Below are 14,011 nucleotides of genomic sequence, written 5' to 3'. Positions count from 1 at the left end.
GTCCGCACAAAATGGTAGTGCGGCCGCACTGGAAACTTCAGAGACCTGTGCATTTTTTCAATTATGTCCTGCACTGCATCAACTCAATCCTGTAACATATCACAACCAGTTAGCCCAAAAATCAATCCTACACTACAATGAAAATCAAATAAAAACAAGAAGAAAAACACATGGGTTTCCTCCCAAGAAGCGCCTGATTTAACGTCGCGGCACTATGCATGTTACCATCCAATCATTTGAAATGCACAAGAGCCAACACATGGCTATCATCAAACTTCCCCAAATAATGCTTGACTCTATGCCCATTCACTCTAAAAACTTCACCACTTTTGTTCTTTAAATCAAGAGCACCAAACGGGGTCACACACACTACTTCAAATGGTCCGCTCCACTTTGACTTCAGCTTTCCCGGGAACAACCTTAGACGAGAATTGAATAAGAGCACCAAATCTCCCACCTTGAACTCCTTGCCCCGAGTATATTTGTCATGAAGGTATTTCATTTTATCCTTATACAGGGACGAACTAGAGTGGGCATGGATCCTAAGTTCATCAAGCTCATTGAGTTGCTCTACCCGAAGATTAGCAACTATGTCCCAATCAAGATTCAACTTCTTCAAGGCCCACATGGCCTTATGCTCCAACTCCACTGGTAGATGACATGCTTTCCCAAACACCAACCGGTACGGCGACATACCAATTGGGGTCTTGTAAGCGGTCCGATAAGCCCATAGAACATCATCTAACTTTTTAGACCAATCGGTCCTATTGGCATTGACGGTTTTGGACAAAATGCTCTTGATCTCCCTGTTGGACACTTCAACCTAGCCATTTGCTTGAGGATGATAAGGCGTAGACACTTTGTGGTTGACACCATACTTGGAAAGCAAGACATCAAAATCTCTATTACAAAAATGCGATCCTCCATCACTAATAATTGCCTGGGGCATACCAAACCTTGTGAAAATGCTCTTCTTTAGAAATGCCACCACACTCCTAGCTTCATTGTTGGGCAAGGCCACGGCCTCAACCCATTTTGAGACATAATCAACCGCTACAAGAATGTAAGTGTTTCCACACGAGCTTACAAAAGGGCCCATAAAATCGATACCCCATACATCAAAGATATCAACTTCAAGAATGGTGTTTAGAGGCATCTCATCTTTCTTGGAAATCCCGCCCGCTCGTTGACATTGATCACACCTTTTTACTAGATCACTTGCATCTTTGAACAAGGTTGGCCAATAAAAACCACAACTCAGAACTTTTGAAGCTGTCCTCGCCCCTCCATGATGGCCACCATAGGGGGAGGAATGACAAGCCTCTAGAATGCTAAATTGCTCCTCCTCAGGTACACACCTCCGGATCACTCCGTCGGTGCAAATCTTGAACAAGTATGGCTCGTCCCAATAGAAGTCCAGACTATCCCGTTTGAGCTTCTTCCTTTGGTTAGAAGAGAGCTCACACGGGATGATGCCAGTCACAAGGAAATTAGCAATGTCCGCAAACCATGGCATATCACTCATCGACACAGAAAGTAGTTGCTCATCGGGGAATGTATCATTGATCTCTAGGCCATCACACGGCCTTCCTTCCTCCTCCAAGCGGGACAAATGATCCGCAACTTGGTTCTCACTACCTTTCCGGTCCACTATTTCCAAATCAAACTCTTGAAGAAGTAACACCCATCTCATCAACCTTGCCTTGGAATCTTTCTTGGTCATCAAATACCTAAGGGCGGCATGGTCGGTGTGCACTATGACTTTGGCCCCCATAAGATATGGCCGAAATTTTTCCATGGCGAACACAATAGCCAACAATTCCTTCTCCGTCACCGTGTAGTTCCGTTGAGCTTCATTCATAGTCTTGCTTGCATAGTACACGGGATGAAACATTTTGTTCACTCTTTGACCCAACACTGCCCCAACCGCAACATCACTCGCATCGCACATGAGCTCGAAAGGCAAGCTCCAATTGGGTGCGGTAATGATCGGGGTGGTGGTCAACTTATGCTTGAGAAGTTCAAAGGCTTGCATACATCTCTCATCAAACACAAACTTTGTATCCTTTTCTAGCAACTTGCAAAGAGGATTCACTACCTTCGAAAAGTCCTTGATAAATCGCCGGTAGAACCCCGCATGCCCAAGAAAACTCCTCACCCCCTTGACAGAAGTGGGGGGAGGAAGCCTTGAAATCACCTCTATCTTGGCTTTGTCAACTTCAATCCCATGCTTTGAAATTTTATGGCCCAACACTATGCCCTCCTCAACCATGAAGTGGCATTTTTCCCAATTTAGCACAAGATTGGTGTCTTCACACCGGGCCAACACTCTATCCAAATTTTTCAAATTTTCAAACACTCATCAAATGAATCACCCACAACACTGAAGTCGTCCATGAACACCTCCAAAATATCTTCCACCATATCGGTGAAAATGGCCATCATACACCGTTGGAATGTTGCCGGTGCATTGCACAACCCAAAGGGCATCCGAGAGAAAGCAAAGGTGCCATATGGACAAGTAAAGGTTGTCTTCTCCTGATCCTCTGGAGCTATCAAAATTTGATTGTACCCTGAATAACCATCCAAGAAACAATAGAAGGCACGCCCAGCAAGACGATCAAGCATCTGGTCAAGGAAAGGCAATGGGAAGTGATCCTTGCGGGTCACCTTGTTCAGCTTGCGGTAGTCCATGCACACCCTCCATCCGGTCACTGTCCGGGTTGGAATAAGTTCATTATTAGCATTGGTCACCACGGTCATACCACCCTTCTTCGGCACACATTGCACCGGTGAAGTCCATGAGCTGTCAGAGATAGGATACACCACGCCGGCATCTAACCACTTGATCACCTCTTTTTTCACAACTTCTTGCATTGCCTCGTTCAACCTCCTTTGATGTTCCAAGGAGGGTTTTGCATCATCTTCCAGAATAATCTTGTGCATACAGAATGCGGGGCTTATTCCCCGAATATCAGCTAGAGTCCATCCAATTGCCTTTTTCCGCTTTTTGAGCACCGCCAATGTGGCATCTACCTGCATGTTAGTAAGACAAGAGGAAAGAATAACTGGTAAAGTTGAATTAGAGCCCAAGAATTCATACCTGAGGTGTGGAGGTAATGGCTTCAACTCCAACACCGGGGGTTCCTCAATTGAAGGCTTTGTTGGAGGCGTCTTTCTATTTTCAAGATCCAAAGAAAGTTTCCTAGGCTCATAAGAATAAGAGCCCATTCCATGTAAAGCATTCACGCACTCCACTCGGCCCGCATCATCATTGACATCCAAATTCAACAATACGGCCTCCAAAGGGTCCTCAACATTGATCATTGCACTGGTATCATCAATTATCACAGCCGTGACTAAATCCACAAATGAGCACACTTCGGTACAATTGGGCTGCTTCATTGACTTGCACACATGAAAGACTACCTTTTCATCACCCACCCTGAAAGTGAGTTCCCCTGCTTCCACATCCACTAGAGCCTTCCCCGTAGCAAGGAAAGGTCTCCCTAATATGATCGGGACCTCATAATCTACCTCACAATCCAAGATGACAAAATCAGCTGGCAAGATAAATTTGTCCACCCGGACGAGCACATCATCAACAATACCCAATGGTCGCTTCATAGATCGGTCTGCCATTTGCAATCGCATGGAAGTTGGCCTCGGAGGCCCAATACCCAAAGTCTTGAAAACTGAGAAGGGCATTAAGTTGATGCTTGCCCCAAGATCACATAAAGCTTTGGCAAAGTCTGCACTACCAATAGTGCAGGGGATAGTGAAAGCACCAGGATCCTCTAATTTCGGAGCCATTGAATGCACTATAGCACTAACTTGGTGGGTCATCTTGATAGTCTCGCAGTCCATGGATCTTTTCTTTGTAACCAAATCTTTCATGAATTTGGCATAGCCAGGCATTTGTTCCAAAGCCTCTACCAAAGGCACATTTATAGATAGGCTCTTCATCATGTCAATGAACTTTTTAAACTGATTCTCATTCTTTTGCTTGGCTAGCCTTTGAGGATAAGGTGGAGGTGGCCTTGGCAAAGAAGCCTTGGCTTTTGGCACGACCGGCTCCGGCATGTCAATCACGTGTTCCCTAGACGGGTTCACGGCATCTTGAGTTTCCACCTCGGCCTCATTAATGTCAATCCTCACTTCATTGTTCACATTGTCATCAACCACATCTTCAACTACCACTGGAACTTCATCTTCTTGCAACTCAACATCACCATCTACAACTAGCTTTTGCTTAGAGGCATTCACATCACCGCCTCTCCCACTTCTTGTTGTAACCACCATAACATGGTTGTTCCCACCCTTTGGGTTCACTACCGTATCACTTGGTAGAGCACCCTTTGGGCGAGTATTCAATGATTGAGAGATTTGGCCTATTTGCACTTCCAAGTTTCTGATAGAGGTATTGTGGGAAGCCAACTGTGCATCCAAATCCGCATCTTCTTCATCATCTGTTCGAACATCATTTCAATTCTACCTATATCATTGTTGAAAGAACTGGGACCTTGAGAAGGAAATGGGGGTGGATTGTTCGGTTGTTGGTACATTGGGGGCCTTTGAAAGCCTTGCCCCCGGTTTCCTTGGTTTCCATTGTTCCATCCACCTTGATTGTTATTGTTACCCCAATTGTTGTTATTACCATTCCAATTCCCTTGGTTGCCTTGATTGTTGTTCTGATTGCCCCAATTGTTGTTTTGATTGTTGTTCCCCTAATTACCACTGTTTTGTTGTTGATTGCCCCAATTGCCCTGGGGTCGCCACTGCTGTTGGTTGGAAGAGTTGCCCCGTTGGCCTTGAAAATTGTTCACATATTGTACCTCTTCACTTTGTTCATCATAGCCATCATTTTGAAACCCATCACAATCATCATCAAATTGCTCAGAATTCCCTTGGTTTTGTTGCCTTCTTTGCCTTCTCTTATTGACAAGCATATTAACACCCTCCATGGCATTCACTTGGCGAGGATTTTGGACTTGTTGCAACTGTGCCTTAGCCAATTGGTTCATAGTAGTTGTCAACTCCGCTATAGCTTGCCCATGGTCATGTAATTCCTTGTGCAAATGAATAACCGTAGGGTCACCTTGAGGAACATTGGCTCTACTTTGCCATGCGGAGGACGTATCCGCCATCTTATCAAGAACGGCACAAGCTTCATCATACGTCAATTTCATAAAATTACCCCCTGCGAGTTGATTGACTATGCATTGATTTGTAGTATTGATGCCCCGGTAGAAAGTTTGTTGCAATAAATTCTTCGTCATGTCATTATTGGGGCATTCCTTCACCATCGTTCTATACCGCTCCCAAATCTCATGCAAAGGTTCCGTGGGCTCTTTCTTGAAGGCCAATATCTCATCTCGAAGTGCCGCCATGTGCCCGGGTGAGAAAAATTTAGCAATAAACTTATCCGCCAACTCATCCCAAGTAGTGATGGAATGGTTGGGGAGTCTTTCGAGCTAATCCGATGTTTTTCCCCGAAGTGAGAATGGGAAAAGCCTCAACCTAAGAGCATCCTCGGACACATTCGTCTACTTGCAGCCCCAGTATGTATCCACGAACCCCTTGAGATGTTTGTAGGCATTTTGATCCGCAGCGCCCGTGAAATACCCACGCTGCTCAAGTGAGGTCAACATCACATTGGTTATCTGAAAATTGCCTGCCCGGATTCTGGGTGGGACAATAGCACTTGCATAGACTTGGTTCGGTAGCACCCGAGGAACTGCTCTTGGAGGTGGCGGAGGAGGGTCTGGGACGTTTTCATTAGCATTGGCCTGGCGGCCCCGTCGTGGTCCGGGAGGTACAAGAGGCCCCTACATTCTGGATGATTGTATATATTTAACATTTTTATGCTTTCTTTATCTTTTTATCTTTGGTTTGTATATAATTCTGATATTTTGTTATATTTATCGTATTTTGATTTCACTTTGGGTATGTATATAAAGTTATATCTCATTGTATATATTCATCCCATACATTGTATATTCAAATCCCCTCTTGTATATATTCATTCTATTTTCCGCAAAATTTTTCGTTTTTAGCTTCTTATTTGTGATTCGTAGTTTTTTTGTTTTCGGAGTTTGCAATAAGCCTTTGGTTTTCTTAATGCCACGGTTCTTTCCAAAGGTGGAGTGTTATGTGAACCGGGTGGCTCTTCCCAATGATAGATGGCGTGACAACCTTCTTAAGGGTTTGAGTTCGTTTTTCTTTTTGTTTTTAGTAGTTAGTAATTAAGAGTGCCTCGAGCAAAGCTTCACTTGGGCCTAGCACATTTGCCTTTGATCTTATGGTCAAAGACAATTTGTTGTGTTGAGGGTGGTGAAAGTTGTGACCTTGAGACTCTTGTGTTGGCCGATAATCATCAAGTGGTTTTTCGGGATCATTGTGAGCTTAAATCTTATCTAAGGTCGTTGTGGGCCCCCGACTCTGTATCTTTAGCAATCCCATAGCTTGTGTGGTGAGTAATTGAATTGCAAGCCCAAGTCCCGAGCCATTGGTCTAGAACTTGCCCTGAATGTTTGTTGAGGCGAAATCCTAAGTGAATTTTTACTTGAGGCATGATTATAGGCTCTCCTTGGTCCAAATGATAGTTTGAACAATTCCATTACCTACCAATGATAAAATCCCTAGTTAACCCTTTTGAGCCTTAAACCTTTTTCTTTCAAGAACCATGATACAAGCCTATACCCGTTCTAAAAGATACCCTCTCTTGGCACCCAATCTTTCCTTTAGCACATGGCAAAAGTATAAGTTTGGGGGGAGAGACGAGGATTGCAACAAAGTGGTAAAAAGGCGCAAAAATGAAGATAAGAAAAGGCAATGAAAAAGAAAGAAAAGCAAAAAGACAAAAAGAATGTTCAATGTGAATAAGAATGAAAAGGGATTCAAAGAAAAGCAAAGTATGAAAGGTGTGGAAAGTTGAAAAAGGAGAAAAGGTTTGAAATGCATAAGAAAGAGTGACATCGTGTCTCTCTAACCCCTACAAAAGAAGTGAAGAGACTCGAAGAGTCAAGTGAATGGATGCCAAATGAATCAAAAGACGTGCTTGAGGGAAGATGGAACCTACTTAGACCAAAACATTTCCTACCCTGCACCAAGAGCCTTCACAATGTCTCCACAAAAGCCCTATATGATCTTGAGTTGAATGAAGCTTACATTAGTGGATACTCACATAAGGGGCAAGCATATGGTACCTAGAGCCGGACTTGTGGCTTTTTCTTGAGAGAGATGTGTGAATTCCCATTATTCTTGTTTTGAGTGCCACTATCTTAAAGGTGAGGATTTCTTAAGGAGAGTTGAGGATGTGTGAGTTTGGGTTCCACAATGACCAAAGTAATAGAAAAGAGTTCTTTGATGTGTTGAGTCAATTCTTGATGCTCTTGTGTCGCACTTGATCCATGGTGATTTAAAAGAGTAAATGTGTTAATGATTCATGTGTATTGAGGGAAATTGTTAGTCCCAATTGAGGCTAGTTGATGTCACTTTAGGACAGCTAAAATTTTTCTTGGACTTTCTCTTAAGGGGTGGGTCTTATTTTGTTTGCTTGAGGACAAGCAAAAGCTTAAGTTTGGGGGAGTTGATAACTAGGGATTTTGACGCATTTTATACTCCTTCTTGCTTATGCTTTGATTAGAAATTCATACAAAATAGTCCCAAAAGGCTCACAAGTTGTGCTTGATTGCAGGTTTGATCAACAAAGTGACAAAATGTCAAAGATCGGCTCAAAAGGAGTGAAACTTGCACAAGTGCCAAAGACAAGCCAAGTTCAGTCAAAACAGGCCGCCTGTTTTGACTGAACTTGGCTTGTCTTTGGCACTTGTGCAAGTTTCACTCCTTTTGAGCCGATCTTTGATATTTTGTCACTTTGTTGATCAAACCTGCAATCAAGCACAACTTGTGATCCTTTTGGGACTATTTTGTATGAATATTTGATCAAAGCATAAATAAGAAGGAGTATAAAATACTTCAAAATCTCTAGTTATCAGCCAGTCCTGGATTTCTTCATAGGTGCCATGTACTGAAAATCGAAGGAATGCACTAGTTAGAGGAGGAATAGTTTCATAATTGCCGCACGATCCAGAATATCAAAGAAGGATGTTATTCCTAAATGCACAAATAGCCTCCAACTTATAGATGTGGTCGACAACACACCGATAAGAAGGACTCTACTAGACACGGCTCCGAGACATCCTAGGACACTTAAAAACCTTAGGCTCTGATACCAAGTTTGTCACGCCCCAACCTCAGGAGGCGCGACCGGCGCTCAATCGAGTGAACCCAATGGAGCAAGCCTTTTGAACACTTTCTACCCAACTCACTATGACCAAGAAAACCCATGCTTTCATTTAGTTATTTAGACAGTAGGAAAGATCGTACACATATCGTTGCTAGTTCATTTCATATTTCCACATTTAAACCATAGTTAAGTTCCCAAGATTTCATACAATTACAATTAGAAGAACTAGAGTTTAGAAATTACAACACAGTTCATTGACCCATCCATGACCCGTACATAACCCACACAAACGTCTACGGAGCCTATAAAGATACGAAAGACAGTTATGATAAAGCCGGCAACAAGGCCCCGGCTATACCTCAAAAGCGAAAATCTATAACAAAATGCATATGGCATTACCCCTAGAAGAAAAGGGGCTCACCAAGACTGCTGAGTGGAGGATGCTCCGCTACCTACGATCGGCACTGTCTGCTATGGAGCCACCTACATCCATTGAAAGATGTAGCGCCCCCGGTAAAAGGGACGTTAGTACCGTGGAATAGTACTAGTATGTATAACTAAACACCATCTCATTAGAAAGAACTATCATACAAGAACGAGGAAATCACAAGGGACAATCAAAAGCTTTAAACAAACACCACATCATCAAATAAAAGAATCAGATAATTTTCACATAATTTCCATAACTTTAGCTGGGGCATTTGATACTGTTCATCATCATTCATAATACCACCGCTTTCTTGAGCGGAGTCCGATCACGACCCGATCGGCTAAGTTTTCTCATTTGAGACATGTACCTCAATCACAATCTCATTCTCAATTTCCGGAATTCAATATCAGCACAATACCACCATGTGTGCAGCATGGTGTCCGATCACGGCCCGATCGACTAAGCTGTCTTACCAAGACGTTGTCCCTTTTTAATTAATCATCTCATTTCAATCTTTATTTCACATATATCAATTCATAGGCACTTGGGGCCACAATTATCACATCATACTTGGAACTAGGCCACATTTCACATCATTTCCACTTTCAATGTTAACCTTGCAAATTTAGAAACATAGGTGCATACAAAAGCAATTCAAGTTGTAAGCATAGACAAGATTTCACATAGTTGGCATGACAAATCTCAGTTTTTATCTTGACTTGAAGACTAGGCATTTCAACACATGGTTCATATTCTTCGCACATCTTTCACGTATATATAATTGAGAAACCAGTTCATGTGAAATAACAATCAATACATCAATCAAATTTTAGTCTTACAACATTTGCATAGATACCAACGGAGCTCAATTTCTGAGAAGAGGGGGTTTTAACCATACATACCTCAATGGAGCTTTTTCTTAAATTCTTACAATAATTCCGGAACTCTTAGCCACCTCGATCTATTTATGAGAATTACAAGTTGATCCAAAAATTAGAGAAATAATCAAGATTCTAGCTCACTTGAGCATACTCTCAAGCACTAAGTGTGCATTATGAATTTTAAGGTCTTTTGTGAAGAATTCTATCATCTTACATCCCATTTGTTACATTCTTAGCTCACAATCTCCCCATGCCCTTTTAACATACATGCATGCAAGACAATCAACCCTTATACCCATGAACCCTTTTGTTAATTACTTATTTTAGTAAGAATTTCGAAATCAAAGGTTAGAGCACAAGTTCTTACCTCTTAGGATGAAGGCCTAGTAGCTTTACTTGATAATCTTCAAGAATTTAGGCAAGGATTGAGTAAAGGCTTGGTGGGAATCACTTTCTCCCTCTAAAACCCTTGCTCTCACTCTAAATGAGGTAGAAATTAGCTCAGGAGGGTCTAATGGGGTGATTTATCGGAATGGGGTCGGGTTTTAAAAGTTAGAAAATGGTAGCCCCGACACAATCTGCGGTCGCATATGCAATCGCATAATTGACATGCGGCCCGCAAAATGGTCCTCAAAACTTGAACAATCTACCCGGGTATGCGGCAAGAATGCGGTCCGCATACCTGTTCTGCGGTCGCATAATGCTCCGCAGAATTGCCCCTTGCAAAATTCCAAGGAGGTTATGCGATGACTATGCGGCCCGCATATTGATTATGCGATCGCATAATTGGCCGCATAGTTGACTTCAAAACTTACCAGCAAACTGCCCCACTCTGTGGCAACTATGCGGTCCGCATAGCTATTATGGACCGCAGAATAGCGCTTTTCTGAAAAACATTATTCCTTAACTTTTTAATGCTCATATCAATACAAAAGGTCCGAACACATATTCCTAACTTGGTACTACGAGGTTTCGGGTTTTTGAGTGAAAATTTCACGGGGCCTTACACAATCCCCTTTTAATCGTGGTCATTGATCTCTAAGATCAACGGCCCATATTTAATCCCTCCCTATAACTAACCAAATCCCTAACCCTAACCCCATTTCCCCTTTGCCTGCCTCCTCTGCATCCTCTCATCTCCCTTTCCACTCCGTCTCTGAAGAACCCTAAAGCCGCCACCCCCCAAATTTTCCTCCTAATCCCACCAAATATGGTATTTGATCTTCATTTCTTACCATACTCGACCACTTTTTGGTACTGGCTATTCTCCTATAGTGCTTGCCTAAACATGGCAAGCAGATCTCTTTAAAATCGAATTAAATAGGTTCAGATCTCTGATTTTCGAATGTTATTCCGTCTATATTCATCCTATGCTACTAAGAGTACGATTTTGTTTATATTCTGTTGATATTTACTTTGCCTAAAATTAGGCTTTACAGATCTCTTCAAATCGAACCAAAATTGGATCAAATCTCTGATTTTTTTAATATTATTTTGTCTATATTCGTACTATTCTATTGTGAGTCCGATTTTTGTTTATATTCTATTGATATTTACTTTCCCTAAAAAACTAGGGTTTACAGATCTCTTAAATTGATTTTTTTGACCTGTTTGTATATTATTTTCCTTGATTGTTGCTTAAATCACTCTGTTACCATTTGACTCTTACTATTATATAAACCCCTCGCCTATTCCCTTCTGGAGAGGACATCAATCGTTAATTTTTCATTGAAAAAAATTAGGGCTTTACTCTGTGTTCATTTTCTCTTGTTCTATTTTTGGCTCTTGGCCGGCTGAAAGCCAAGGCCACCGGATTTCCTACTTTCCGACCTTCTTCAGGTGTGAGCACTGCCCTGGGTTCTTTGAAACCCTTGGGAACTTGACGCATCTGGGATTCTAGGTCATATTGTTGTTCTTTTTCTTGTTTGTTGAGCAATAACTAGTTAGTTCTCAGCCTTCGCAATGTTTATTCCATTATGTGCTAATTAGCATACCCATGTTCTCTGAAATTGCATGACTTGATATAATTCCTTAACTTTCTTCATGTGTAATTCTGCCTATAGCATGAAATTCTCCAGCATTGTTTCACGCCTAAACTAGTGGTCCTAAAAATGTGTTTGTACTTAACTTAGGCAATTTGGACAGTTCGAAGCATGCTTGGTTAATGTATTGATAATTTGAGCGTTTGCATGGGCTATATAGCCTCATCCTGTTTCCTGCCTTGTTCTGAATTTCTATAGTGATTAATCTATATCCTAATCTGATTGAGACCCTCACTCTAGTTATAATTTCTTCCTATGACTATGTTTGTCACCTAGTATGGTCTTACCCTGCCAATTCTGTACCTTTAACAACTGGTCTTTCTTGACTGATGCCCTTTGTGACATTTGATTCTGTTTGCTTCATCAAGTATAAGTCACACTATTTAACCCCTGTGTTTAGCATAATTTGATCCTTTAGGTTTTAAATTTGTTGCATTAGTGACAACTATTTGTCTTACTAGCGTAATGCTTCTTGCCTATAAACTTGGTAATCCCATAAGCTTCTGGCTCCTTGTCTCTTATCAATATGTCACCCTGCCCCACTGTGTTAAGTGAGAATTTGCAGTATCAATTTGTTTTTCATGAATTCATGCATCCTCTGTGTTGATATGTTCACTATGTGATCATTTTTTAATGTTTGCAAATGCTTTTCCATACCTTATTACTTTACTACTATTTTCATTGGTTGTTTCCTGTTCTGAGTCTCTAATTCTTGGCCGGCTGAAATCCAAGGCCCCTTCTAAAGCTTCCCTATTAACCTCCCTAGTGTGAGCACTGCTTGGGGTCCACTCTGAGACCCTTGTGAACTCTGACACACTAGGGCCTAAGGTTCGTTGGCCACCTTGTCCTAATTACTCAGTTCTTTACCCCTTTATGCCTACTGAATAAGCCAATTGGCTTGTGTAAATGGTTATTTTTGGATCCTTTGATCATTTATGGCTACTGGGTTTGGTTCAAGTGCTCTTGAGGTTTCTGGGCTGTGGTGAAACCTGTATGGATACGAAATTGAAGGCCTGGCTGGGCTGGGTATACTTTGGGCATGTCTTAGGCCCACTATAGTTATTTCTATCACTTTGTAATTTGTTTCATTACTGGGCCTGTAATAATTCCGTAATAACAATTGGGGTATTGGTAAAATTGGGAAAATGGGTCTATTCTAATGTTTGCATAAAAAAGGATAAAAATCCTGCCTATAGGGTCTGAATATTTAATTTGTTCAACATCCTTTGCTTCTACGTGTTTTGTTAGACGACATGTTTATAGGACACAAATAACCTCACCTGTGCACATGTTCATTTTCACACATTGTTAATTGCCTACTAGACTGTAATACAGCAATTATTTGTTCAAATTGCTCCATGTTAGATATCATGTCTACAGGATTACATTGAGTAACAAATACCTGCTCTTCACAATATTCGCGTAGATATCATGCCTATAGGACATAATCAAAATTAGATGTTATTGCTGTTATTCCCACATACCACCCGCCTAGAAAGCATGCCCATAGGAATGAAAAGATAAAGAACCAGTTCAAGCGGTAATTATTAGAAATCCTACCTATAGGACTCTATTGCTAGCCCAGAAAGTATGCTAATTAAACGCTAGTAATTTTGAACTACCAACTGTTTTACTACCTTATTTCGCAAACGAATTAGGAAGCATGCCTATAGGGTTTGTAGTACTCGCAATCTGCCAAATTTGTTGTTCCTAAAAGCAGCACTGCCTGTATGTTAAAAAATCAGAATCACATAGAAGGCATGCCTATAAGATTTAAGGACCCCATGTCATATTAATTCTGGAACATGTCACCTACTTAATATGTAAAACCTGACTGCGTGCATTAGTTGCTTATATATGGAGGCTAACTTGAGCCATTTACTGCCCTTATGTGTAGTCCTACATATTTTTGAAAGTCGCTTAGATTTATCATTTTTTGAGCAGCCTAAGTTAAGTCTAGAACCACCCAAAATAGAGGTCCAAATGCCTCTTGGTCCATAGGCGTGGGACAGGTAGTGCACGCATAGGGAACGGGTTAGAATCAACTAGTGTGCTTAGGTAAAAACTTAAAGATAGTAATCGGGTAGCAGGAGATGATAGTCTGTGCCCGTTGAATGATATGAGTAATGCCCCATCTCGAGGGAGTTGCAAAGTATTATTTATGTTGCACGGGGTGATCCTTTAGGCTAAAAAACTTGTGACCCCTCCCCCCCCCCCAATCTTGTCTTTAGATCAATTATTTGTGTTTATTAAAAGTCTTTCAATAATGAATGTTCCCAAACTTCGTGCTTTCTTTATCTTTGTTTGTCTGACTAATTCATATAATTCAAGTTCGATCGGGACACACAGTTGTGGACCTCGAGGAGTGCCTAAAACCTTCTCTTCGAGGTAACTTGAGCCCTTACCC

The sequence above is a fragment of the Nicotiana attenuata genome, unplaced genomic scaffold, assembly GCF_001879085.1.
Source record: "Nicotiana attenuata strain UT unplaced genomic scaffold, NIATTr2, whole genome shotgun sequence".
In the NCBI taxonomy this organism is placed as follows: domain Eukaryota; kingdom Viridiplantae; phylum Streptophyta; class Magnoliopsida; order Solanales; family Solanaceae; genus Nicotiana; species Nicotiana attenuata.
This window is presented reverse-complemented; position numbering follows the sequence as displayed.